The sequence below is a fragment of the Patagioenas fasciata genome, chromosome 1 (genome assembly GCF_037038585.1).
Source record: "Patagioenas fasciata isolate bPatFas1 chromosome 1, bPatFas1.hap1, whole genome shotgun sequence".
Lineage (NCBI taxonomy): Eukaryota > Metazoa > Chordata > Aves > Columbiformes > Columbidae > Patagioenas > Patagioenas fasciata.
This window is the reverse complement of record NC_092520.1, coordinates 69,983,243-69,997,999: the sequence shown is the minus strand read 5'-3', so window position 1 is coordinate 69,997,999 and position 14,757 is coordinate 69,983,243.

Here is a 14,757-nt window from a genome sequence, read left to right as displayed (position 1 = left end):
ATTGTAGAACTGCTTCTCTCCTATGGCAGGTCCTGTTTTCAGCTTTCTAAGTTGGCCTTGAAATTCCTTTGAGCCTGGCTGGTTCAACTACAAATCTCCATCTAACAGAAACCCATCCACACCTCGAGGTACAGAGATGGACAGACTCAGGTCAGTGGCCACGACAGGGGCACTCTGTGCTTTGCTGCACATGGGGCGATGCATCATTTCATGCTCAGCAGCTGCACACCCGTCAGTGTCTGCCAAAACGCTGCTCCCGGGAGCGTGCTCCTGCACGTCTCAAGCTTACCTGGTCCGCTTGTTTGGGTTTTTATTGCTTTGCTTTGGTTTGTTTTTAAGGGGGAGTCAAGTTCTGCATGGCAATTCCTCTCCCTCCTGACATCTGTGGTATTTTTTGCTGTTTCTCAAAAATTTCACTCCCTAAAGCAACTAGTGGGAACATGCCAGGTGCTGAATTTGCAGGAGTGTGTCCTTCTCTCCCCTCTTTCCTTCCTCAGAGTTCATTTGTCACCCCCCGAGGGGACACACAGTGTCACCCCCGCTTTGCTCTCCTCTCAGCGTGGGGGACAGCCTTGGTGCAGAACGGGGGGGCTGCAGCCAGGCCACTCACCTGGCAGAGCTGGTCCTTGTCCGGGGGCCAGGCCATGGGTGTGCGGCCCTGCTTCTCTGCCACAGCGCGGGGTGCAAGAGGGCAAAGCTGCTTCCTGCTAAATCTCGTAACAAATAAACAGCTTTGGTGTCTGGGGAGATGAAGCTGCTGAAAAACTTGGCCTTTGTCTGTCAACATGATTTTCTGGTGTTTATTTTCCCCATTCCACCCCGAAGCAAAGGTTGAAATGGTGCCGCTGCCTGTGCAGCAAAGCTTCCCAACAAGCAGGGAAAAAGAAAGCACCCTCATTTGTAAGTCAAAGGGGCTTCTTTTGCTTCAGCACTGACATTCACCTATTTTGCTAGTTTTTGTGTGGGCACAGGTGTGCATACTGCATGCACCTATGCAAGGAGGGACAGCCAAAAAGCCTTAGTCCTTATGCCTGAGCACCGCCCTGGTCCCTGCACCACAAGGCGGGTTTTTTTGGGGGAACAGACGTAGGCTGCTGCACCACCCTCCACCCCCATGCCCAGCCAGGAGGCTGCAAAGGGGCCCATGTGCACACCATGGGGCAAGGAGCTACTGCCCTCCAAGGAGGGACAGAGCACGCTGGGTGGGGGCAAAAAAGGGCCCCAAAGATGCCCTTGCCATCACCCAGGGACACAGGGGAGCCAACCCCATGGTGAGGGGTGCCCTACAGCTGCTGGGGATGAAGGGGTGATGGGGAGACCTTTTTATACAGTCATAATCAAAGGGCTCAGCAAGACACAAAAAAATTCTGCTAATTTTTGAGCTGCCCTTTCCTCGTTTAGAAGCAGGAACACAACACGAGCCCTTGAACAGCACCTTAAGTTAGGTCCTGTACCAGCAGCGCACCTCTTCCTGGGAAAAAAAAATGCTTTTTTTGTGTTAATAAAAGTATGTGGAGGATTATTTAATTTGTTTCGACATCAACAGAGACTCACATCTGGGAAATGCCTGGCTTCCTCTTGCTGTGGTTGCTGCATCGGGGGGAAAAACAGGAATAAAAGTGGGTTCCCCTTTCTAAGCAGGGCTGGTTCTCTCTTGGACCTAAAACGTGGCTCTTACATCCTCAGGTGCCTGTGCCAAGACTTGGCCCTGCTTGCACATCCCACCTGGAGAAATCAGTTGGTAACGTAGGCAGCAGCAAAGCTGGTGGCTCTGAGTGGGTACAACAGCCCACAACATCTATAACACATTCAGCGACTAGTGAGTGCTGGAATAAAACCACAGTTATGAAGCATAATTTATATGCATGTGTCTGTTTGTTTTTTCCTCTTTCAAATGGCTTATTATGGCATATTTATGATTAAAGGGATTTCTTTTTTTTTTTTTTTCCATAGCACAAATTGGATGTGACGGGGGCTTTTTGCTCACATGGAATAGATAGAAGAAAATAAGGGTTGCTGCAGATAATTTGGGAGGCTAATGTCTTCCTCTCCAGATTAATCCACCTGGCAGTCACAGGGAACATTTGTACAAATCAAATGAGTCTTGTGTTTGTGTTGGGCCTTGTGTCCTCAGAGGAAACCCTGGGGCAGCGGATGCTCCTGGGTTTGTGGAGGGAAGGCTTGAGTGCCCTCCAGGCTCCTCCAGAAGCTGTGGTTTGGCAGACTCCGTGTGTTCAGCCACAGATGGCTGCATTTCTGTGATTTAAGTGGTTCACCATCTGGTGAACACTTCAAACCCGCTCACCAAAATGAAGGACTTGCACCCCTGTGAACTAAGGAGTGCTTTCAAGCTGATTTGAAGTCTGACAAAAGTCTGTGCGGACATGCTTGTTTTGAGTGAAATCAGAGTGCATCAGAATGTAATCGATGGGTTTGGGAGTAGTGTTGGTGATGGGCTCAGTGGCCTCAGGACAGGTGTCTGGCAGGATTATGAGGAAGTATCTTTAATGAAACCAACCGGTTTCGGGCAAAAAAATGGACACTGTTTCAGCCTGCAAGCCCTGGAACTCAGCTATGTGAGCATCATAGAATCATAGAATAGTTTGGAAGGGACCTTCAAAGGTCATCCAGTCTAACCCCCTGCAATGAGCAGGGACATCTGCAACTAGATCAAGTTGCTCAGAGCCCTGTCCAACCTGGCCTGGAATGTCTCCAGGGATGGGGCATCTACCAGCCTCCCTATGCCGCCCTGGCACCCCTGAGACTTTTTGGGTAGGCTGGCTGCGAGAGCAGGACAGGGCAGCCCACGCGCCGGGGGTGATAGTGATGCCGTGTGTTGGACTTGTCCTTTGAGAAGCAAATGACTTCCTCATCATCTGATAACCAAAGGGAAGCTTTGGCTGTGGGTCGCTGAGCAGTGCTGATAACCACTGATTTAAAAATTACATTAAAAAACAATGTAAAGCTGGGCACTCCATGCCGTTTGGGGCAGAAATCATCCACCTCCTCCTCCCCCTTACTGCATCTCATCAGCTTCCTATTGTTCATTTAGATAGATCTGAGGCCACGCTTGGGCTGGCACTTAATTGCTTGTCTTAAGGATCTAGGTCTTTAATTAAAAGCCTGATATTACAAGGCATGGGGAGGAATCCTAAGTAGCAGCACAATAAAATCTTAATCAAAGTGCTCCACCTTGCCTGGTTTTAATTTCTCCCTAGCTAAATAAAAATGGATTTTTTTAAGTAGTATATCTGACTCCTTAAACTTTTTCTTGAACTTTCTGTGCTATAAATGGTTGATATCTACTCTGCTTCTCTCCTGATGGCACACCATGAGATTTAAAATACCGTGGAAATGGTATTTTAAATGGAATGGAAATTTGCCAGGAAACTTTCAGAAATTCTTTTCTAATCAAATAGAATCAGGGAAGAGGAAACCAAACACAAATATTCTCAGTGGCAGCCACCCATTTGGAAGGGAAATCTCCAGTTGTACCAGCCTGGAAAGAGGAGTTTTCTCCGAGTCTCCAGCAGTTATGAGCAGTAAGAGTGGTGGGGGTCTCTGCAAATGTCCTATGCTTTTGCTGCTTTTAGCTGTTAGGTGAGATTCAACTGTGCCAGCCTCCTAGAACATGTAATGAAGAGGAACATAAGGCAAACACAAAGTGTGGAGCACGAGGAAACAAACATGGCACTTGGGCCTCTGATTATATCCTTTATTCTCCCCATATTGCAGAGGGAATAAGGAAAGAAGTAGATCTATGTAAGCTCAGTTGCTTGGGCTGGAAACTGTGTGAAAAATATTCTGAGTAGCTCATGATGACAAACACTTAATTCCTTCTCTGCAAAGCAATGGTTAGGAAGAGTTGCTGCTAGAGACCTTAAAGGCCAGTTTTCCCTGTGGCACAGGCGCATCACTGTAGGGCTGTGCAGCCCCAAGAGGCAGCAAAGAGCTCAGAAAAAGGGGTGTCACCAGGGCTGGAGGAAAAGGGAGGTGTCGGAAGTGGAATCTCCCAAAATGAGCTTTCCAAAAGGGCTGTGGGCTGGGAAGCAGAGCAAGGAGAGGCCCACAGTAACCCACCAAAGCCGTTTTCAATATTGGTAATAAAGCTTCAGCTGTCAGAGACAGACCTTGGTTGACAAGGGGTTGGTTATTATTTTAGGATGTAGTCAAAGGAAGTTCAGCTGCTCAGAGCAGAGTCCGAATTACCCCTGGCCTCAGTAACTGCTCTTCTCCAGAGAATGGCAAGCGCAGAGGCTTGGTCCTTAGTGTTTGCGTTTTCTGTGGCAGGCAGCTACAAGCCAACCCTCCCCATAAACTGTGCATACATACATGTGCACGCACACACACATGTACACACACACACACACACACACACACACACAGAGCCTGGTATTGCTGCCCCAGCTCCCAGCAGCGATCCCATCTACCACTTGCTGATGTGCTCCCTCCTTTCCCAACCTCCTCATCCAGAGCCCCAAGAGATTTCATGCCTTCCCTAGGTGTTGTGGGTCTCCATCCCAGGAGCTTCATCTCAGGGCTTCCTGCCTCCATCTCTCTCAAAAAAAACCACAAATAGCTGGCAGACATTTCCCCTGGAGCTGGGCAGGCTGCGTTTTTGCCAAGGCTGCTACTGCTCTAGATGGGATCTCGGAGCACCCAGTGCCCTTCCCGGCAGGCAACAAGTCAATGGGTGGAGATGTCCAGCATGGGCTATTCCTTCAGAGGACACAAGCCCTATTTCTTCCTACAGTTCACCTCCTTGGCATTAAACATTTGTAGCGCTAAAATGAAGAGGTGAAGGTAACTCCATTACAGTGCCATTTCTTTCAGGGGTTGGTTTTGGGATTGCTGCAAGGAGAGCACAGCCTGCAAGACACAGGATTCGAAGTGAACTGAAAAACCCTATCACCTGTCCTCACGGTGTGCGTGTCTCTCTGTTGGTGGTGGTACACTGTGGAGTGTTGCAGCTGGTGGTACATGGTCTAATGCCTGAATGGAGAAAGTCTGCAGCTACAGAAGGAGCTTTGGGCATGGCTGCCTGGTCATGGTCAGCAGGACCATAGGTTAACCTGGCCAAAGGGACGCTGAACCCAGGTGCCTGTGACATGGATGCTATCATTTAAAGCACGTTCCCAACCTGTGGTTGTGGACAGCTGGCACCCACCATAGCAGTATGTATGGAGGTTTGGGGGTGGTTGAGGCTGTGCCTCCAAGCAGGCGATGTTCCTGACACATTGGAGGAATGACTGTAGAGCTGAAAGCGTCCCCTCCCACAAGGGCCATGCCAAGAACGGGTTGGAGAAGGGCAGATGGGACCATCTCTGGGTGGATTGTGGCATCCCCTCTAGCCAGCTCCGGTGCATGGATCAAATTATCTTTAGCATCTTTATGGAGCATTTTTACCAGATGCATTGTTTCATAGAAATGTTGGCTCCTTTTAGCTCCTTCACATGAGTTGTTTGATTTGTCAGGCCACCAAACCTTGGTAGCTTCTCTGTTTGTTCCTCCTAACCTGGAGTTTGGGCATTTTAGCAAACAAGCAGCCTCCCATCACTTCCCATCTGAATTCAAGATGAGGCACTGCTGCACCATACACCGGCATCTCAGCAGCCCTGGTTAAAACAACATCAGAGCACAGCAGCAAGAGCACTGCTCATTTCTCCGTTCACCTTTTCTGTGTTGCTCACAAGCCAGTTTTGCACCACAGCATGTTGCCATCATCTACCCCAGAGATGGTTGCCTTTGATCTGTGATTTGCACAGGGCATGCAGAGCGGTGCTGCCTTCCATACGGAACCCCTAAATCACTTTGCCAGGGATTCTGGAGCTCTCCCTGTGAAAGCAGAGCTGCAGAACCCCAGACCTCTGCCAATAGCCCCATGTTTATTGCCCACACATTTCGTTGTCCAACAGCGTGTTGCTGGTCGCTTCATTAACCATTGGTCTTTTCAATAGGCACTGATAAGGGAGTGGAGCATCTTAAGGGAGCATCTCACATATGAGGAAAGGCTGAGGGAGCTGGGTCTCTTTAGCTTGGAGAAGAGAAGACCGAGGGGTGACCTCATTAATGTTTACAAATATATAAAGGGTGAGTGCCATGAGGATGGAGCCAGGCTCTTCTCAGTGACAACCAATGGTAGGACAAGGAGTAATGGGTTCAAACAGGAACACAAAACTTCTTCTCAGTGAGGGTAACAGAGCACTGGAACAGGCTGCCCAGGGAGGTTGTGGAGTCTTCTACTCTGGAGACATTCAAAACCCACCTGGACACATTCCTGTGTAACCTCATCTAGGTGTTCCTGCTCCGGCAGGGGAATTGGACTAGATGATCTTTGGAGGTCCCTTCCAATCCCTAACATTCTGTGATTCTGTGATAACAGTGGGAGCAGATTTGATGTCAAAGCTGTAGCCACCCATCAGGAAAGCAGCACACCAGGCATCTGTCAGAGGGGATTTAGTTTTCCCTGGTGTTTCCTCATTCCTTTATGTTCCTGGGAGGGATGCTTTTGCTGCCATGCCCTAAATGCGCTTGCAGGCAGTGGAGTTTTGCTACGTGAGAAATTGACCTGGCCTGGCTCCCCTGTTTTGGTTTCTAAATCTCTGGATTATTTGTGTAATTGAGTGACAGCTAGTTAAAATCTTTTGAAAACTAAATCTTTTAAAGGCTAATGGAAAATACTCAGATGTATTTATCTGTAATATAATTATTCCTTTGTTTTGCCTGGTACTGAAGAAAGTGGTGTGCTCATAACACATGAACTTTAAGGCAAATTTTAGTTGTCTGGATTATCGGTATACTTGACTCATCCTTTGGGGGCTGGAATATCGTTGATTCATCACTAGAGCTTGAGCCAGGTGCTTAATGTCTTTTTTATTTTCTTTTCCCCAACTGGCTGGATATGTAGTTCCTGTTGATTTTAATGAGAATGAGGCATGGTTATCCCTCTGACGTGTTTGAAAAAAGTCCCAACTTTAATATTTTCCTTAAATAAGCATGCAGAGCACAGGCACACAAGGGCTTGCAGTCAGCAGATGCCCCACTGCTGCTGCTCCCCCCAGGGCACACAGCCACTTCTGCCACCATTTCCAATGTGCTTTCTTCTCCTGCCGAAATCATCAGGGCTGGGTTCCGTAGCTCTGGAAAAGCATCAGTCATGAAGATGATTTGAAGATTAAAGGTGAAGGGAGGGAGAGACCCCCCTGCAGCACAGCTGGGATGTCTGCTTGGGGTCAAAAAAGGGAAAAGGGAGTTTAGTGACCATGCTGGAAGGTTTATGCCTTCAAAGGCTGGGACTGACGAGCTGCAATGGATGTGAATGCCAAGCTCCACAATAGGCCACCACTTCTCCTGCCAGCCCCCAGCCCCACCACGTGTTCCCATTTTCTGGGTGTTGGTGTTGGTGCTGGCAAGGTTCGTCATCATGTAGATCAGGACTAATCTCCTGATCGAGCCACCTAACAGAAGGTTATGAAAGACACTGCTGCTTGCTTTTCCCTGCTCACTGGCCAATGCACTTGGCCCCATGATTTTCTGCTAGGCCTGGACAAAAAAAACGTTATGTGAATACTTTGATGGAAAGCTCTTCTGCTGCTTTGCTACACTACACAAGTTTAATGAGGTTTACATGGGCTGAGGAACCACATCTGCTACAGGGGGCAATGAATATATTCATTGTCTAACAAAGCCTTGCCAGTCTAACCTAAATAAAACCCAACAGGTTCTATTAATTCAGTTGCCATGTTACTGAAATTCATAATCCTAATTGTCTAATTAATGCTAATTTCTGGCACATCATGTGCACAGACTTTGTAATATCTTTCTCCCCTTTCTCCAGTATTATTTTACCCTTTTCATGTGTAGATATGGCTTGTGCTCTGTATCCCTGTTTTGCTGCCAGGAGAAGGACATAAAGAGCTGGATTTTTTTCCTCCTTGGTCCAGAGCCCATTTGAGGCTATTATTTGCACATTTTAAACAGCCTCGTTGAGCAGTCTCCCTTTTTTTTTAATTTTCTGCAGGTTTAGTTACATGATCACTTGGGTGGTAAAAAGGTCTGACAAGCCCTTGGTATCATTTCCTTGCACAAAGCAAAGCTAAAGCTAAAAGTACATTAGGCACCAGCCAGGCAATCTGCTCTTAGAGCAAAACACAAGCTGAAATAAGTTCAAAACTGCCCAAACCAAGTTTCTCCAAGGTACCAGGCCTTGTGGCATTGAGCTGCTGTCCCATGTGCGGGTGTATCTTATTGCAGAGGTTCACCCTAGGACCCTGGCTCTGTCCCTGCAGTTGACTCCTGCTCCCCAAAATGTTCCACTCCGAAAGTGACTCCAAAGTGACTCTTTGCCCAGCTTTTCCTTTAGTTGTTTTTTTCTTTTTTATAACCAGCCACTGAAGGTAAACCACCTCCCATTACCCAGAGCACTGGTAGGCGAAGTGTCCTTCCCACCTGGCTGAACAGACTTTCATCAAAGTCAGTTTAAATCCCTGCAAGCCTGGGGAAATGTTGCGTATTCAATGGGGTTTTGATGGAGGATCAGAAAAGAGAAGGCAAAGTGAACGCCATCGATAGCAGGAACCAAGGGAAGGAGTTAAGGCTGAAACTGTCTAAACCCCTTGCAAGGAGGGGAAGAACTTGCTGTACCAAGGAAAAGTTGGTTATGAACCATCAACGATGTCCGAGTGCCACAGGTCAGGCACAGGTCAGCGTTTTGAGGAACCCCCACCTCCACATGGTGTTCTTATACCCTGAGCAATCTGCAGGGAACTGAAGATAAATTGTTTGCAACTGCCCAGGAAGCCAAAAGTGTTTATTTTCAAACTTTAATCCTTAGTTCTAAGCCATCTTGAGAACCTGTCCACAGACCATTTTAATATTTGGTGTTGCTGAAGCTGGGTGAGGCTTGCAGTTTAATTCCAGCAGGAGGGAGGGTGAGCGAGCCAGTGAGAAGCCGCCTCACCTTTTTCTTCATGTAATTGATCCTTAAACAGGAGAATAAAGAAATTGCCTAACTGTAAAAGAGAGATCATTCACTAAAATATTTGTCTAAAACAGATGGCTCTGGTGACTCAGATAAAATACTCCCCCTTCTACAAGCTAGCTGAAAAGCAACCATGGTTTGCCATTTAGGGAAAACATGACACACCATGGTGATGCACCTATCTAGGAAAAATGGAGGAAAAGAAGAGCACTCATAGGTTAGATCGGAAAGGTTTATCTGGACCACTTCTTTGGTCTAGCACCAGCTCGGTGGTGCACGTGTGCGAGGATAGGGTGTGGGACACATTGGGAACTGATTTGTTACCTGTAATTTTTCAGGATGGAATTATATCACTTACAAACTTCCAGGGCACAGGGTTTTCCATAAGTAACTTCAGCTTGGTTTCAGTCGCTTCTGTGGCATCACTGGTTTTTCCTTCATTTGGGAGAAATTACAGGAAATGGCCATAGTTTTTATGCCTTAATTCCCCTCTTCTACCCTTGCAAATTTACTGAATTATTTCCTTTTGTAGTTTTTGGCTGCTGGCCAGCCCCAAGCCTGTGCATCTTCCTTTCCGCTGCCTACCTTTACAAATACCTGCTTGCTCTGTGCTCTCCTTCTGAGACTTGATGCTTTCACTCCTCTTAGAAAAGCTTGTGTTATTCTACAGCATTCACAATTTGCTGGACACCATCAAAACGTCTGTGTACCTTCCTTGCGCTTTACCAAACACGGCATGGTACATGCAAGGTACATCTGAAGATACACTTTTAATTAACTGACTTTGACTAACTGCGTGTTACTTATAGTGTAATTTTTATGGCTATTGAGGAGCAGCCACAGCTGGGGTGGTGTGTGCACAAGCACAGGCACATTGTGAGAAGAGCCAGAGGCCACAAATGTAATTGCAAAAAGCAAGTTTTATTTTAGTTACCTCTCTACTGGGGGATCTCCGGAGCCACACTTGAGCTCCCAGGCAGAGGGGGCGTAAGCGGGGACGCAGGCGCTGGTCAGTTCAGCCCTGCTGGAAGATCATTAGGCCGGCTACGCTCGCCTATATTTAAAAGCTTAGAGCAGATGCAGCTTCTTGCTGTGCTCTGCTCTTTCTCAAAACAAAGCAGGAATCTCAGACATCATAAGGTACTGCAGGGTTTCTCTCAGGCCTATGTTATCTCACACAGAGGTTCTACTTGTCAAGCACACAAGGTCAGTCAAACAATTAGTGTGATGTATGTGCTTTCTTTATACCCCAGCTGCGGGTCACTTGAGTGTGTTTACCTTTCTTCTCCTCCTTGCCCAGTCTTCCGCAATTCCCATACAGGTGGTGATGCAGCTGCTTTTCCCTTGCCCAAGCCTTCGCAGGGCAGCACGGCTGCTGCGCACGTCCCACGTGGGCATCGCTCCTCGGGCTCACGCCTGAGGTTGGGGAACCCAAAACCGCGTCTGCCACTGGTGGGGTGATGCCAGGTCAGCCTCCCCACCCACAAGCCCCTGGCCCTGACAGTGAGGAGCCTGGCTGCTGCTGGAGGAGGTCTTTCCACCTCCCTATGATGGCCAAGGATAGCTCTGTGGGTGGCTTGTTGGAGGTGTTACAGAAGCTCTCCTGGGAGGGAAAACATCATTTTGACTCTTAAAATATCCAGTTGGACTGTTGAGTTTGCTTTCTCAGTTTCTGCTGAAGGTTTCCCTTTGGGATGATGCATTAAGGGCTTCTCAGCCTTTAGCCAAGTGGACAAAAGGATTAGGCTTTTAATAAAATCTATTAATAAGGACTGCAAGCTATTGAAGTGAAGCCAATGTACAGTGAAAAGAAAAATATCTGCTCATCTCTTTCCCTGTTTTCCAAGCTGCTGTACCATCACTGGTTGCAAAATAAGGCCACCATTGCCTATATTCATGGGATATGGTTCACTCACGGTATGTTATAATGTACGTACCATCCACATATATGTATTTATATGCGTATGTATGTGCATGTATCTAATACCTTACATACCACAGTATGAGCCAAAGCAGTACCTATAAGCCTTCAAAATAATTTTCTTCATCTGTAAAACTCCAAAAAACACACTTCAAAAAAGGTAGACGTTTCCTTGTGCTAACCTTCCTATCCCACCCTGCCAACCCCAAAGTCTACATTTGGCAACATTACAAGGTTTCAAAGCAGTTTAAGGACCTGCATATTTGTTGAAACAGCCTGTCCAAAAGCTGTTTTTTCTTCGCTTTAAGAAGTTGGGAAGTTAAAATACACCAGAGTTTTTAAGCAGACGTTTTCAAATTGCTTATTTACATCAGCTGAATTTAAATTCCATCTCTCTTTTTCTCTTTCCCTAAAGAAAACGTGGTATTTCAAAAGCTCAGAGCTTGAGTTCAAGTGATTCACACTGCTGTAGATACCATCTGAACCAAAACAAAGCATGGATCCAACAACCACACTCACTAAAAGAGAATTAAGCCACTGAAAACATTTTTTAATTGGCCTTTATGAATAATCATGACATATTTCCCCAATTGCTCTCTTTTAGCTTTGCTTTAGCAGATATGATCTCATGTGTAAGAGAATCCCCACCAGTTTGAAGAGCATTATCCCCAAACAGCTTCTGGAAGCAAGATGGGCCCCGCTCTCCAAAGCACATGGACCAGTCTTTAAAATCTAACGCTGGCCATCTTTCTCCTCACAGAAGGATGGCTGTGTGCCTTTCTGGCACAGGACATACACATTTTCAGAGGTATTCCCTGGGAAAAATAGTGATTTGCATCTCTTGCAGGCTGTTCCCCAAAAAAAAGAGAGCTGCTACAAACTAAAGCAATAATTGGGTGCAGATACACCTCATGGAAATGATTTTCATGGCTTCTACTGTCCTCATGATCTCTCATGAGCCAGAACCCTAGTTGGCCTCACACATGAGTCATCAAGTCCCCAGTCTTCTTTCAGTCACATGCACATCTTGCTTATCCCAAGGTTTGTTTCTTGCTTCTATTGTTGTTGTGGTTTTGGGCTTGTTTTTTGTTTGTTTGTTTGTTTTCCCTTCTATGAAACTTAGTTTCAGACCCTGCGCTGTGTCCTTTCTCACACGCTTTACCTTCAGCTGTGGTCATGTCTGTCCCATCTTGACAGGTAGTTTCGCCAGCAGGTCTAGGCCTCAGAATAGCAACATCCATCCTCACAATCTGATTTTTACAGATCTCTCTGATCTCCTACAGGCCGAGATAAAGCAACAGGGCTGCAGCATGGCTTTGCAAAATGGAGAAGTCAATCAGCACAGCTGCCAGTGTCTGCTCTTTTCTTTAAGCCTTTGCAAGCTCCCAGCGCTTTCTCTTTGCTGCTCACCTGACGGCAGATTTTGGCCTGGCAGATGTACCAACAAGTTTTGCTGTCCAGGTTTCCCAGCCTGAGGCTGCAATCTGGATCAAGAGCAGGCTCAGGCATGGATCAGTCCCTCACCAAGTGAACATGGTTATTTTCACACTGTTGGTAAATAAACGAGTAGTGCCCTGTACCTCTTGAAGCCTGTCAAGAGCTCACACTGTCTCCAAGGAGTATTTGTGGTTCATTTACCCAGCCCCGGGACAGGACAGGAGCCACCTTCTCCTCCATCACCTTCACTGTGACTGGCATGGTCATGATATACCCTATCATACATTAATCATACTTCTTTGCTGACACTGTAACCAGCTTCATTTCATGCACAGTACGACATTCAAAGCTGTTTATGCTTTGGTGCTTGTGTGTACTGTCATTGCAAATACCCGAAGCAGCCTCATGGTTCAGAATGATTCGGTGATATTTTTTATTCCGTGGTTGTCCATTACTATACATCCACAAAATACCTCCCTTGGTCAACTGGCTGGTCACGCACAGAAGCTAACGCTATATAAATAGTCTTACAACTCCAGAAGGGTCCAAAAGCACCACTATTAGAGTCAAGCCGTAGAAATCGTTCAGTCTTCCAGCAAATCTGCAGTTCCTAAGCTGTTTAAAATACTTCTCCCACCAAATGTATATTCATGACAGAGCCTCTCTTCCTGCATTGCACCCACTCTTCAGCGCAGTAATATCAAGTCTCCTTTCTATAGTCTTTACAAACAAGCAAGCAAGAAAACAAAAGGAAACCATAACTTGTTTCTCCTCCCCCAAAGCAGATGAATCCTTGTCTCCATGCTGTTTACATGTGCGTATTTAAAGTTTCTTGCCAATTCATCCATCAACTGAAATACAGCCTGGTTCTACCCTCTCCTCATACTTCACGACTACTCCTTCCCCTTATATACCAAAGCCCAGCCGTGGCAGGGAAGGTGGCCTGCGAAAGCCAATCCTCGGTGCTGATAGATGGGCACAGGCACCGCCGGATTTCTAGAGCACACGCAACAGGCAACCAACAAGAAGAGGTGCCAGCTCATGCACTTTTTCATCATGGAATTTTTGAAGCAAGGTGTATTTAAATCATATTAGCTGTATCTATCACAAAGAACACTAAGCACAAAAGAATTATTTACTGGAGGAAGAAAAAAGAATTCTTCTGTTAAGTGGAAGGAACTAGAGGAGCCACTTCAACTATTAAGCGGGTAACTACAGTAGTAGATGTCCACTCACGGATCTCTGCTGAAGCACCGAAGCTCTTTCAGAAGGCTTCTGCACTGAGGTTTGGGTTGGTTTTCCTGCCTTGCCTGACTGGAACAGTCTGAATTACAGGTATTAGATGTGATTGCATCAAGATATTCCCCAACCACTTTATATTTAAGTCAGCACCATTTTTCTCACCCCAAGGTTCAAGCATGCAGTTTTACTGAGTTTTTGCACCAGGGTCACTCTGAGCTTAGTTTACCCTGCAGTTAGCTCCCTGCACAAGAACACTCTAAAAACTTCTAAATTTGATAGCTCAAACTGTGGTTCATTGCTCCTTTAGAAAGTGTGTGTCTAGGGAAATCACAAAAGATTTCAGAAGAGATCTCGAAGTAACAGTCACGGTTCACATCACCCTGAACAAGCAGGGAATTGCTAATAATTTTAACTGCTCCCATCAGCTCAGCTCCACTGAAGGGGATGAGTGAGCAGAAACACCTCTCTGGGCAACCTGGGCCAGCGTTTCACCACCCTCACTGTAAAAAATTTCTTCCTCATGTCTGGCCTGAATCTCCCCTCTTCTAGTTTAAAACCATCACCCCTTGTCCTGTCTTAACAGGCCCTGCTAAAAGGTCTGTCGCCATCTTTCTTACAGGCCACTTTTAAGCACTGAAAGGCCGCAGTAAGGTCTCCCCAGAGCCTCCTCTTCTCCAGGCTGAACAACCCCAACTGTCTCAGCCTGTCCTCACAGCAGAGCTGTTCCAGTCCTCTGATCATTTTTGTGGCCTCCTCTGGCCCCTCTCCAACAGGTCCATGTCTTTCCTGTACTGAGGGCTGCAGAGCTGGACACAGGACTTCTAGCCATCTCTATTTCTCCACTCTCAAGCAAATGTCAAACACAACTTGAGAAAATCTGGGACTTGCGCATCAGTGCTTTAGCAATAACACAAGAAAACATCTTCTCTCAGAAAGGTCATTTCTGCATTGTGAAGACTGATGAGTACTCACTACTCCGCCTTGTTTTTAGACTTACACCAGGAGCTCATTATTCAGCTCTTATTTCCTCCCACAGCACATTCTGATGACATTTGATGGCTGAAGCTCGTCAGCACAATTTAGGTTGTTAGAGGGCAATCTACATACTTTCTCCCCCAACTGGATGACCTTTTTAAGGAGAAACGCCAAGATCTCCCAACCAAAACCATCTATGCCA